This window comes from Schistocerca serialis, chromosome 4 (assembly GCF_023864345.2).
Source record: "Schistocerca serialis cubense isolate TAMUIC-IGC-003099 chromosome 4, iqSchSeri2.2, whole genome shotgun sequence".
NCBI lineage: Eukaryota > Metazoa > Arthropoda > Insecta > Orthoptera > Acrididae > Schistocerca > Schistocerca serialis.
Genome location: NC_064641.1, coordinates 849,983,158 through 849,996,750, shown reverse-complemented (window position 1 = coordinate 849,996,750; position 13,593 = coordinate 849,983,158).

Sequence of the window (13,593 nt, the reverse complement as noted above, 5' to 3'; positions counted from 1 at the left end):
CTTGTAAAGTGAATGCAACTCTTGGCTCCCTATCTCATCGCTCGCGAACGTGCTTTTTGCCGGACCTACTCAGAGGTCGATTCCTGGTGTAACGTCTTTGACTGGCACTTGTGTTCTATTATTGTATTTGCTATTATTTATTCCTAATTTTTTTATATAATTGCCATTCTTGGCGCTACAGCAGGTTTGAATGATTGTGCTACCAAGTTTACCATCATTTAGTCTCACCTGTTTGGTGAAGAGTTACTTGTACTTTTAAATTAACCTATGGCGTTGTATATGCTGTTTTACTGCATGTTTTTTTGAATTTTTTTTATATAATTGCCCTTCTTGGCGTTACAGCAGGTTTAAATGGTTGTCCTACCAAGTTTACCATCATTTTATCTCACCCGTTTGGTGATCAGTTGCCTGTCTTTTTAAATTAACCTTTGCTATTGCATTGCTGTTTGACAGCATGTTTGTTAATTTTTTTTATAATTGCCGTTCTTGGCGACAAAGGCCTTCAGTCGTGATTGCGGTTACTTGCCTTAAAATTCTAATTGGGATCACATTGGGTTGTTTTTTAAACATTATTTGCTGTGTCTGTATTTTATGTTCATTTGGTAAATTGTAACGCACTGAAAGCACTATTAGTTGTTTATTCCTTCATTAATAACGTGTGATATCTTGATTTATGGCTGAGTCTGGAATTACCATTTTTAAATAAATGTGTGTAATTGCAAAAGGGAACCAATAGTAACGGATTACGGCCCCGTCCACAATCGTAACTGAATCCTGCCTTCCTTGACTTCCAGGTTTCAGTTTAGAACACCTGAAGCCTTCTGCAGTTTTAACTTTTTTCCCTCGATTCGGGAACAAACCGCCGCCGCTAAAGTGCCATGAGCAACGACATGTTCATGGCGGAAGTACCGCAGATCGAACTGCAGATAAACAGGAGACATGTGACGGTGCAACAAATGACCTGCTAACGCAATGCCAGCCGTGTTATTATAAACACGTAACGTGTACCTATGCTAACCTTTTCGAACTGCATGCCTGGGGAATATGGGAGCAGAATGATGACCACTGGACACTCCAAACAAGGAGAAAAGTAGACTGGACTGATGAGTCACGGTGCATGTTGGTAGGCGTCAGTGGCAGACACTGACCGGCCAAAAAATCATGACGAGTACTCAAACCAAGTCTGAATGTTGTCTTGTAGCACGGACAAGGGGGGGGGGGGGGCGGTGTCAGTATTCAGGGATAGGAACGATCATCTGAAGTTAAGAACTCCATTTGGACACGTGTTCTATTCCGAATGCTTTCCAAGACTGAAAACATTTAATGTGCATTGTTATTCATTTTCTGTATTATTCAAAACCTTGTCATGTTTACACAGGTACACAAGTGCTACATTGAGTACCCATTGCATCGCGTTGTATGTAAAATGGGTACAAGTTTTCCGGCATCACATTTTCCCCACATACGTGTTCGTGGGACACTGACTGTGTCGCCGTTTGCTGGTAGCACGACTACATTACACCAACTAAACAGTGTGTTGTTGTTCCTGCACATGTTTTTGAACTACATGTGCAGAAGAAAAATGGGAACTTGGACGAAGACCTGTTTCATGCAGTGTGCTGAGAACTACATTAAAAATTCCGTCATCAGGAATTCGACGTTTCGGAAAACGCCGACACTTCAAATGGTTCTGACAAGGGAACCTCCCCATCGGACTCCCCTCAGATTTAGTTATAACTTGGCACAGTGGATAGGCCTTGATAAACTGAACACAGATCAATTGAGAAAACAGGAAGAAGTTGTGTGGAACTGTGAAAAAATAAGCAAAATATACAAACTGATCATCAGTCTTGTCCACATAGGCAACATAAAGGAGAACGTGAGCTCAGGAGCGCCATGGTCCCGTGGTAGAGTGAGCAGCTGCAGAAGGAAAGGTCCTTGGTTGAAGTCTTCCCACGAGTGAGAATTTCACTTTCTTTATTTTTGCATAGTTATTATCTGTCCGTTCGTTCATTGACGTCTCTGTTCACTGTAATAAGTTTAGTGTCTGTGTTTTGCGACCGCATCGCAAAACCGTGCGATTAGTAGACGAAAGGACGTGCCTCTCCAATCGGAACCGAAAACATTTGATCGCAAGGTCATAGGTCAACCGATTCCTCCACAGGAAAACACATCTGATATATTCTATACGACACTGGTGACGGCATGTGCGTCATGTGACAGGAATATGTTGTCGACCCACCTAACTTGTACACTTGGCGAATGGGTAAAAAGATTCTTCTACCTTGCCCGATTTAGGTTTTCTTGTGGATGCGATAATCACTCCCAAAAAGTGATGAGAACATAAGAGTTTGTCACATAAACTGAAAATAAAAAATTAAAGATTTCACTCGATGGAAGATTTGAACCAAGGACCTTTCGTTCCGCAGCTGCTCACGTTACCACGAGACCACGGCGCTGTTGCGGTCTTAGCGTCCTTAATGTTGCCTATCTTGGCATGAACTACTCAGTTTGTATATTTTGCTTATTTTTTCACAGTTCCACACAACTTCTTCCTGTTTTCTCAATTGATCTGTGTTCAGTTTTTCAAGGCCTATCCACTGTGCCAACTTATAACTAAATCTGAGGGGGGTGCGATGGGGAGGTTCCCTTCTGAGCACTATGGGACTTAACATCTGTGGTCATCAGTCCCCTGGAACTTAGAACTACTTAAACCCAACTAACCTAAGGACATCACACACATCCATGCCCGAGGCAGGATTCGAACCTGCGACCGTAGCGGTTACGCGGTTCCAGACTGAAGCGCTTAGAATCGCACGGCCACACCGGCCGGCAAACACCGACACTATTTTTCGACATCCGCAGGGTCGCTACCATTGCAGAAGCCGTTGACTTACACTATATCTGCTTGTTCTTCATTAGTGTTGATATGTGGCACTTCAGCCTGCACGTGTACAAACACAACTATCCAATGCTTCTCTTCGATACACTCTGAGTTCCTCGCGCTAATTCACTCGCAACACACCATAGACAACAGATTGAAGAACGGGCTTGCTTAGTGGTAAAAAGAGATCCGGAGGAGTCAGGTTGAAAGCAAGGGGGTGCGTTGGACTGAACTAAAACACACACGTGTGCGCCACGAGACAAAAAACTACTTCTTTCGCTTACTTTTGATGCTAATCTGTCTGTCGGTTACTGAGGCTAGGATCGGTGGCCCCTATCGTGAGCTTATACAATGAGGTGTGGGATATGCACGTATGCAGAGGGCGGTAGTATCGCGTACATAAGGTATAAAAAGGGTAGTGCAGGTATAAAAGGGCATGAAACAATTGCGGATTCAAACATGGCAGAGAGAGTGGGACGCATCTGACAAGGGTCGCCGAATACACTTTCTTTCCGGTCGACCCAACTCGGGGGATGGTCCATTTCCTGACAGGCCACGGGCCGTATCAGGTACATTTAAACTGCATGGGACTGACGATGAAATATGGGTTTGCGGAGAAACTGGGACACCAGAACATGTCACACTGCTGTGCACCATGCAGGCACAAGTGAGATTAAGGGGTCCACACCCTGCCTATCTAACCCATGTTAATTTAGGCAAGTATTTGACCCATTTCTGTAAAAAAAAAACTATTTGATGCAGGACCTTAACATTTTTACTGTATGTTACATTATGCTAATAGAGTCACCTGTACCAAAATCTACTTATCCATTTTATAGTTTTTAAGGAATACTTTTTTAATTGATTAAGAAAATATATTAAATTTTTTCTGCAGAAAATATTTTTTTGTGATCTTCGTAATGGGGGAATATTAATGAATGTAGTACCAGAGGCGGCTTTTTATGTTATGCAAAGTGTCTGAAAATTTCATTCATTTATCTATGATAGTTTCTGATACAGTGGGGCTTATAGACTGAAAATTTTAGTTTGCGGGAAATTCACTAAAGAAAAACATTCGAAATTTGTTACTTACAGTTAATTAAAACTGTCCTGCTGCGTATGATGGCCCTTCTTTGGCCTCTAGCAGGTGTTCCAGCTACCTTTTCACCTTCATGGATGTTTGTCTTGCTTTCTTGACCATATTAGATGAAGACCTGTCTGCATCAGCCAGCCTCATTTTATCGCAATGTTGCAGCCCAGTGATCATATTTTCACCAGGATTAATTCCCAGCTATTTCAGTACCCAACACTTTCCAGTATTACCACAATTGAACGTAATAACAGCATCATAAACTCTTAATGTCATTGTATGCATGCCAACAAATACAGTTTTAGGAAGGCGGTTCCAAATTATGCTGAGACATTCATTTGGGTTCTGTGTCTGCCCATGCAGACATTTCCTTAGAAGGTCAGTATGAGACAAGTCTCTGAAAATAGGTTTAATTGCTGTAATAACAGCACTAGGGGGAGAATGCTGGTGAGAATAAGATTCTCCAGTTGCTTGAGTGCTACTGTATTTGCACCTCGAATATTCTCCTGATGGAAACAATCCATAAAATGGTTTATCATCAACAGAGGAGTTATGGAAAGATATGGCCGAAACATCTCTCTTCATTGCCTCCAAATTTTCTTTATTTCTGCTAAGTGCCTGCCCATAGTATACCTGAAAGTTTTCTATAACAATTACTCGCAATCACACTTGAACAAAACTAACCGCGTGTTTGAAAGCGTGTTGTTTACAAACAGCAGAATCAAAAGAATACCGACTGTTGCTTTCCAAGGATAGCCAACACACTCGGGAGTAAAAGGAAAAAAAATCTCTTACGTGCAATGTAGGGGATATAAAGATCTAAAATATATGCAGAAAAGTGAGTGATAGAAAAGTGTGCGTGTCAAAATGCTCTTGAAATGCACAAAAAAATTTTTTTTCAGCAGAATACTTTTCATAGTACTTAGCTAAAACCTTAATCTATCTAAATACGATGAAAACCGAAAATGGTTTTTTTTTCGACCTGAACCATGGTGTGCGACAGTGACATCTCCAGAATTGTAGGTAATCCAGAAGAGTGGAACGCAATGAATAGCGTAGCCGATGTTGTATAGAACTCGCTGCATGAAGAATACAAGCGCCAAAATCCGTATGGAAGGAGGTGTAGACAAGCACAAACAACACAACAAACCACGTGGGAGGACACAAGCACAACCACAGGCGAACGAACCAACACACTAAGTGAACATGAGTCAGAAGGGATCAAATGGTTCAAATGGCTCTGAGCACTATGCTACTTAACTTCTGAGGTCATCAGTCGCCTAGAACTTAGAACTAATTAAACCTAACTAACCTAAGGACATCACACACATCCATGCCCGAGGCAGGATTCGAACCTGCGGCCGTAGCGGTCGCTCGGCTCCAGACTGTAGCGCCTAGAACCGCACGGCCACTCCGGCCGGCAGAAGGGATCAACACATAAGGGACCCAAACCAACAACGCATGACACTGCATGGCACAACAGTCACAAGCAACAAAACAGGCAGTAACAATAATAAAACAAACACCGACACCACATACTAAGACTCTAGTAATAACGTAACTTCGCTTGGGAGGAGAAGGCTCGAAGAACTTTTATTCCGAGGCTCCTACTCCCCAACGACGTACTACATAGTATTTAAGGTATACTGCACACAAGCAGTAACGTTGTGTTCGTCTTATTATGTGTAGACAGAAGTATATTCTCTTCTCTATTTAAAGCTACAATGAATTAATTTTGTACATCAAATGTATTTTCTGTATGAAGTATGTATAAAACTAGAAACGTAATGTATTAAATTATTTAAGGAATAATGCACTGAAGTAGCAAGGAACTACATTCTTTTTCTACTAACAATTTTACAAACATACCGGGTGATCAAAAAGTCAGTATAAATTTTAAAACTGAATAAATCACGCAATAATGTAGATAGAGAGGTAAAAATTGACACACATGCTTGGAATGACATGGGGTTTTATTAGAACCTAAAAAATACAAAAGTTCGAAAAATGTCCGACAAATGGCGCTTTATCTGATCAGAATAGCAATAATTAGCGTAACAAAGTAAGACAAAGCAAAGATGATGTTCTTTACAGGAAATGCTCAATATGTCCACCATCATTCCTCAACAATAGCTGTAGTCGAGGAATAATGGCCGGCCTGAGAGACCGAGCGGTTCTATGCGCTACAGTATGAAACCGCGCGACCGCTGCGGTCGCAGGTTCGAATCCTGCCTCGGGCATGGATGTGTGTGATGTCCCTAGGTTAGTTAGGTTTAAGTAGTTCTAAGTCCTAGGGGACTGATGACCTCAGAAGTTAAGTCCCATAGTGCTCAGAGCCATTTGAACCATTTTGAGGAATAATAGTGTGAACAGCATTGTAAAGCATGTCTGGAGTTATGGTGAGGCAGTGGCGTCGGATGTTGTCTTTCAGCATCCCTAGAGATGTCGTCGATCACAATACACTTGCGACTTCAGGTAACCCCAAGGCCAATAATCGCACGGACTGAGGTCTGGGGACCTGGGAGGTCAAGCATGACGAAAGTAGCGGCTGACCACACGATCATCACCAAACGACGCGCGCAAGAGTTCTTTCACGCGTCTAGCAATATGTTTTTTTTTGGTTATAATAAAACCCCATGTCATTCCACGCATGTGTGTCAATTTTTACCTGTCTACATTATTCCGTGGTTTATTAAGTTTTCAAATTTATACTGACTTTTTGATCACCCGGTAAGTGTATTTCTCATTTAAAGCTAAAATTGATGTAGTCCCTGTGTCAAATGCTCAGTTAGTATTTAATCTGTATAATACCAGGAGTATGTATCTAAGGTATCGCATAGAACATACCGCAATAGGACAAACAAACAGCTGCTGAATATTATGTAGTGTCCTGACTTGCAACTCTCCCAGTAATGTACCAATACACACAAACATACATAAGCACATAACATTTCAGATGAGAATAGCTCGAGGTTCTACCGAGACCTTCTCACCTGAAATAGGTAGAAATAGGCCATTACCAACCAACATGTTACATAGGCTACTACACACATAGATACAATATATCACTTCCCTATACATATTGCATATTATTTTCACCGCACTCATAGTATTACATTTTTATTTTTATTTTTCTTCGGCATTTGCATTGTATAAATTATATTGCCATCAACTAGGCATAAACAAATTATATAGAGCCATTTTAACAAGCACTCAATACGCTGTCACCTTAGATAAATTTTTATGTATTATGTTCTTTATATTATTTAAAAAGCATTAACAACTGTATACCAATAACATTGTAGTAATGAGAAGTGTTTGCTGTTGGGTTTAGAAGCATCCGACCTACCTTACATTTCAAGGCGGTGGATGTCATTTGTGCTCAGGTGATTGATGTGAAAAGGTTTCCGATGTGATTGCTGTCGCACGACGGGACGTAACAGACTTCGAAAGCGAAATGGTAGTTGGACAATCCATTTCGGATATCGTTAGGTAATTCAACATTCCACGACCCACAGTGTCAACAGTGTGTCGAGAATACCAAATTTCAGGCATTACTTCTCACCACGGACAACGCAGTGTCCGAAGGTCTTAGTTTATGACAGAAAGCAACTGCGTAGAGTTGTCAGTGCTAACAGACAAGCAATACTGCGTGAAATGACCATAGAAATCAATGTGGACCAAACGACGACCGTATATGTCACGGCATTGCGGCAGAATTTAGTTAGTGGAGTGTGGCAGCTGACGACCAATGCGAGTGCCTTTGCTAACAGCACGACACCGCCTGCAGCTCCTCTCCTGGGCTCGTGACCACATCAGTTGGACCCTACACTACAGGAAAACTACGGCCTAGTCAGAAGAGTCCCAATGTCAGTCGGTAAGAGCTGATATTAGGGTTCGAGTGTGGCGCGAAACACATGAAGCCGTGGGCCCAAGTTGTCAACAAGACACTGTCGGAACTGGTGATGGCTCCGTAATGGTGTAGGCTGTGTTTAAATGGAATGGACTGGGTCCTCTGGTCCAACTGAACCAATCACTCACTGGAAACGATTATGTTCGACTATTTGGAGTCAGTTTGCAGCCATTCATAGATTTCATGTGGCCAAACAACAATGGATTTCTTGTGGATGACAACGCACCAGGTCACCGGACGACAACTGATCGCGATTAATTTAAAGAACATTCTGGACAGTTCGAGTGAATGATTTGGTCACCCAGATCTTCCGACATGAATCACGTCTAATGTTTATGGAACATAATCGAGAGGTCAATATGTGCACAAAATCCTGCACCGGAACAGTTTCGCAATTATAGAGGCAGTATGGGTCAATATTTCTGCAGAGGACTTGCACCGACTATTTTGTCCATGCCACGTCGAGTTGCTACACTATGCCGGCCAAACGAGGTCCAGCGCGATGGTAGGAGATACCCCACGACTTTTGTCACCTCATTGTAGATAAACACACAATGTGACACTAATGAATCTACCCAGTCCAATTGTTTTGCTTTAGCAATCACCCAGAAGGACGCTAAACAACTGTTTTGCTTTAGTAGTCATCCAGAAGGACGCCAAACAACACTGCTTTGCACCGTAACACTTTGATATCATCTGCACCACGTGGGTATACACTGTAAGAATAAAATGTCTACAAGATACAGACTTTCCTGGCACATCGTCGGGTTGGCAGTGCGAAGTGTTTTTGATTCGAGCGATCATACTAATCGCACACTTCAAGATGGCCCTTTTTCGGAGGATGCTGGGAGCGAAAGTTTGCGATCAGCTTCTGGGACAAGGGGCATACTCTCCCTCCTCCTCCTCCCCCCCCCCCAACCCGCACTCCCGAGACAGCCACCTTATAGCTTGTAAAATAAAGTAGCATGCAATCGCTCTATGCGTAGCAGAAGTGATACGAAAGTTGAAGCGAGCCGCTAGAAGTACGAGACATTTCGCTCAATTTTCTGAACAGTAGTAATAATCACTGTGACAAATATCGCAAATGAATCAAGACTATTTCCTCAGTGACTGCTCATTGCTACGGAGCATAGTACGCGGGTGATTCAAACGAAAACCTTACATTTGTAATAACAAATCGAAATTTCGCGCCGTTATACTGTAAGTTGGTAAGCTTGTTACAAACAGCGTGCAGAATGGCCTGTATGTGGCATCATAGTGCAGATGAACACATACCGTCGCAGTATCAATATAAAGATGGCTGCCTCACTTGCGATTTGCACCAGGGAAGAACAGCGTTCTGTTATTCGGTTTTTGCTTAGTGAAGGTGTGAAACCTATTGAAATTCATCGACGAATGAAGGTTCAGTACAGCGATGCATCTTTGTCACAGCAGCAAGTCTACGAATGGAATAGGAAGTTCGCAAATGGCGTGACTTCAGTGGAAGATGCTCCTCGTCCAGGTCAGGCACAACGAGTTGTGACTCCACAGAACATTGCAGCAGTTGAAGCCGTAGTGAAGGAAAACTGCCGAGTGACACTGAATGACATTGCGGCATGTTTACAGATTAGTCATGGATCAGCACACCACATTGTGCATGATGTGCTCCAGTTTCACAAAATGTTTGCAAGATGGGTTCCATGGCAGCTGACTCCTGAAATGAGAGAACGACGTGTTGATGCTTGTAAAGAACTTCTTCGGCGCTTCGAACGAGAAGGTGATGGCTTCCTTACAAGAATCATTACTGGGGACGAAATCTGGGTTCACTTCCGCCAACCGGAAACGAAGAGAGCGTGCAAGGAATGGCGCCATTCCCCATCACCAAAACCAAAGAAGTTTCGAACAGAACCATCAGCAGGGAAGATTATGCTCTCTTTTGGGACGAAAAAGGCGTCATTTTGGAGCATTACATGCCTAGAGGGACCACTCTCACCAGTGCATCTTACACAGATCTCCTAAAAAATCATCTGCGGCCTGCAATCAAATCAAAGCGACATGGATTGCTGTGGGCAGGTGTCCTTTTGCAACATGACAATGCAAGGCCCCACATTGCCCGTACAACAGTTGCAACAATCACAGACGTGCATTTTGAGTGTCTTCCTCATCCACCATACTCACCAGACCTTGCCCCCAAGTGATTTTCATATGTTTGGACAACTCAAAGACGCAATGGGAGGAAAGAAGTTCCGTTCAGATGCAGAGGTACGCCACGGGGTGCATGAGTCGTTGCGCGGACTACCAAAAGAATTTTTTTCTAAAGGAATTTATGCACCTTGTAAGCGCTGGAGGACTTGCATTGAGCGTGGGGGAGATTATGTTGAAAAGCGATACAGCTTTGTACCACTTCTGCACAATGAATAATATTTTTAAAAAATTAAGGTTTTCATTTGACTCACCCTTGTATCTTTACGTAGCTAAGGTAAGTGGGCATAGGGAAAGTGAGAGCGTGGGGGGGGGGGGGGGCGTAGTAAACGGAGTGCAGAAGCAAACGCGTTTTCGCTGTTTTGCACTTAACTTCACTGAGGAACTCATGCCGCCCATGCCTACATGTTGGAGGCTGTGTGATGTCGTGAGTGTTGTTGTTTTCGCTTAGTTATTAGTGAGGGATTTTTAAGTAAATATGTTTTTATGGTGTATAAGTAATGCCAAGTTCTGCTGTTGCTGGGTGTAATGCTGAAATTTGTAACAAAAAAGGAGAAAAAAGTGTAAACACTAAAAACACTACACTTCACCATGTCTAACACGGTGTAGTAAACCCGTAGCATTCAAAGCAGATTCCAATCGCCTGGGAATAGATAAATACAGGTCCTGCATGGTTTTCAAAGGAATCTTACATTATACCTCCCACGAAATAGTGGAATTTTCAGGTAACGTTAATGCTGATATATAGCGACCACGCACCATTCTCTTCAAATCAGACCACAAAGGCTCAGTATTATTGAGATTTGGTGACTGCTTGCCGAGGGAGATGCGAAAAAATCATGCTCATGTGCACAATAGCAGTCCTTGACGAGGCGAGTTGTGTGAACGGGGGCTCTCGTCTTGAAGCACAGTATCAGCTTTGGGTAACAAAACGTTGAACCTTGGGATGGACCCGATTGGCCAAAATTGTCACGCAGTCTTTGCCAGTAATACAGTTTCCCATAGGATCCATGGTTAGAATGGAATACCACGATATGGCTTCCCAAATCATCTACTAAGCCCCTCGTGTTTCACACTTGGAGCGGAAACACGGCTAGAAGTTGCATGTAGTTGAAAACGAGACCGATCAATGACTTCCTTCCGTTCAGGTTTTATGGCTTCGGCTCGGCGCTATGTTTTCCCGTTACGGCCATTTCCATCATTGATGACTAGCTTTGAACTTTCAGCTCGTCCAACAATTCCGTGCCTCAGCAATTCCCTTCGTGTTGTCCTGTTGCTGCCATGACTTTTTCAGATGTCGTCCCATAATTACTCGTCGCAATCCTCTTCAATGACAGTTTGCCACGATCACTCAACACACATTTTCGTCCTCATTGCGACTTAATGGATGACGCCTTACGCTTTCTCTGTACGCGGTATACATTTTCAATACGGGGACTCTCGAACCACTAAACAGTTCGGCTTTCATGGTTGGAGAAGAACACACCCACCGTGCACCAACCATTTTCCCACGTTCGAATTTACTTGAGGCACCCATTAATACGCAGAACACAGTTATGACCACGACTGACATATTAATTCTTCCTTTGGTTACCCTTTTCCATGTTGCCACGAATAACATGTAACTATATCCGTTTGCACGGCAACGGCCTTTCCGCAGTGGATCCACCGGTTCCCGTGAGATCACCGAAGTTAAGCACTGTCGGGCGTGGCCGGCGCTTGGATGGGTGACCATCCAGCCGCCATGTGCTGTTGCCATTTTTCGGGGTGCACTCAGCCTCGTGATGCCAATTGAGGAGCTACTCGACCGAATAGTAGCGGCTCCGGTCAAAGACAACCCTCATAACGACCGGGAGAGCGGTGTGCTGACCACACGCCCCTCCTATCCGCATCCTCATCTGAGGATGATACGGTGGTGGGATGGTCCCGATGGGTCACTTGTGGCCTGAAGACGGAGTGCTAGTATATCCGTTTGCACGGGGAAGTGAGGAAATGCGAGTAACCTAGTCATGTTCTGCCGTTTCAAGGTACAACACAGAAATTGTGTAACAGTTCACTAAACTGATGTCTCATGTAGATAACTCTGTCCCAGCGCCGAGGTGGAACTGACGTCGCGAGTTCGTTTTTCTCGGCTAGAGGCTCTGAAGTAACTAGTGAGGTGACAGAGGCTCTCGCTTCTATTGAATGATCTGATAAAGTTCTAAATAAGTGATGCGAATAGCTTTTCTGTTTATTTGCAACAACTGAAGCAGATAAAATTATGAAATGCCAACAAAAGGGTTCGGCTCAAGTTCGATTACAAAGTCTCACGCTGCGCTGTTCATATTAGAAACGATCACAATCCGATTACATTAAGGCTTGTAGAAAACATGTTCCTCAAAAGTGATATACACTGTTACCCAATTCTTCATTGCTTTTCACGCAGACTCGCGTTATTTGAATACAGTTATATGGTTCCGATTTTAGATCTTAATGTTGTGCGGCCAGTAACATGAACCTTACCGTTCGACCCGTCCGTTCAGACTAAACTAGACAGAGCTAATGGATTCACTTGGGAGCACACTTTTTGCGGGCGCAGTAGGTGCACGAAGTGCTTCGCCTGATTATCGTTGTTCTAACGTTAATTAAAATTATTATAAAAATGATATCAGTGAAAACTGGATTAAAGTTTGCTATTGAGAGTGTATTCAGTACGAAAGACAATTAAATCTCAGTTATACTTCCATTAAATATTGATAAACGAACGTAACAAAGTTGGCGCACTGACTCCCCTGTCGGCAGCCAATCGGATTATCCTCCTACTAAACTGGCGAAACTTCTCACCACGTTGGTACTCACTGTGTCATCTGTATGGTTCTTCTCGCCCCATCTCTTACGTCATGCCTCATGTGCTGTAAACTCAGCCAAACTGTGGAGTGAATCTTGGGGAGGAATCTTTTGGCTCCAAAGCCAGAAACATGACACATCGGATCCCTTCTGACATTTTCAAAACTGGATGGTTCTCACAGACAGCAGATAATTATAAAAAAGTTTGGGCTCATACGAGGTACATTCAAGTTCTAAGGCCTCCGATTTTTTTCTCCGGACTGGAAAGAGAAACATGCGCATTGTTTTAAAATGAGGCTGCGTTCATTGTCAATACGTCCCAGAGATGTCAGCACCGTACGGCAGATGGAATTTTACCGCCAGCGGCGAGAATGAGAACTGTTTTAAATACTTAAAATGGCGACGTTTTCCTTACTTGAACAGCTTGCAATCATTCGTTTTCTGGATTTGCGTGGTGTGAATTCAATCGAAATTCATCGACAGTTGAAGGAGACATGTGGTGATGGAGTTATTCATGTGTCGAAAGTGCGTTCGTGGGTGCGACAGTTTAATGGAGGCAGAACATCGTGTGACAACAAACTGAAACAACCTCGGGCTCGCACAAGCCAGTCTGACGAAATGATCGAGAAAGTGGAGAGAATTGTTTTGGGGGATCGCCGAATGACTGTTGAACAGATCGCCTTCAGAGTTGGCATTTCT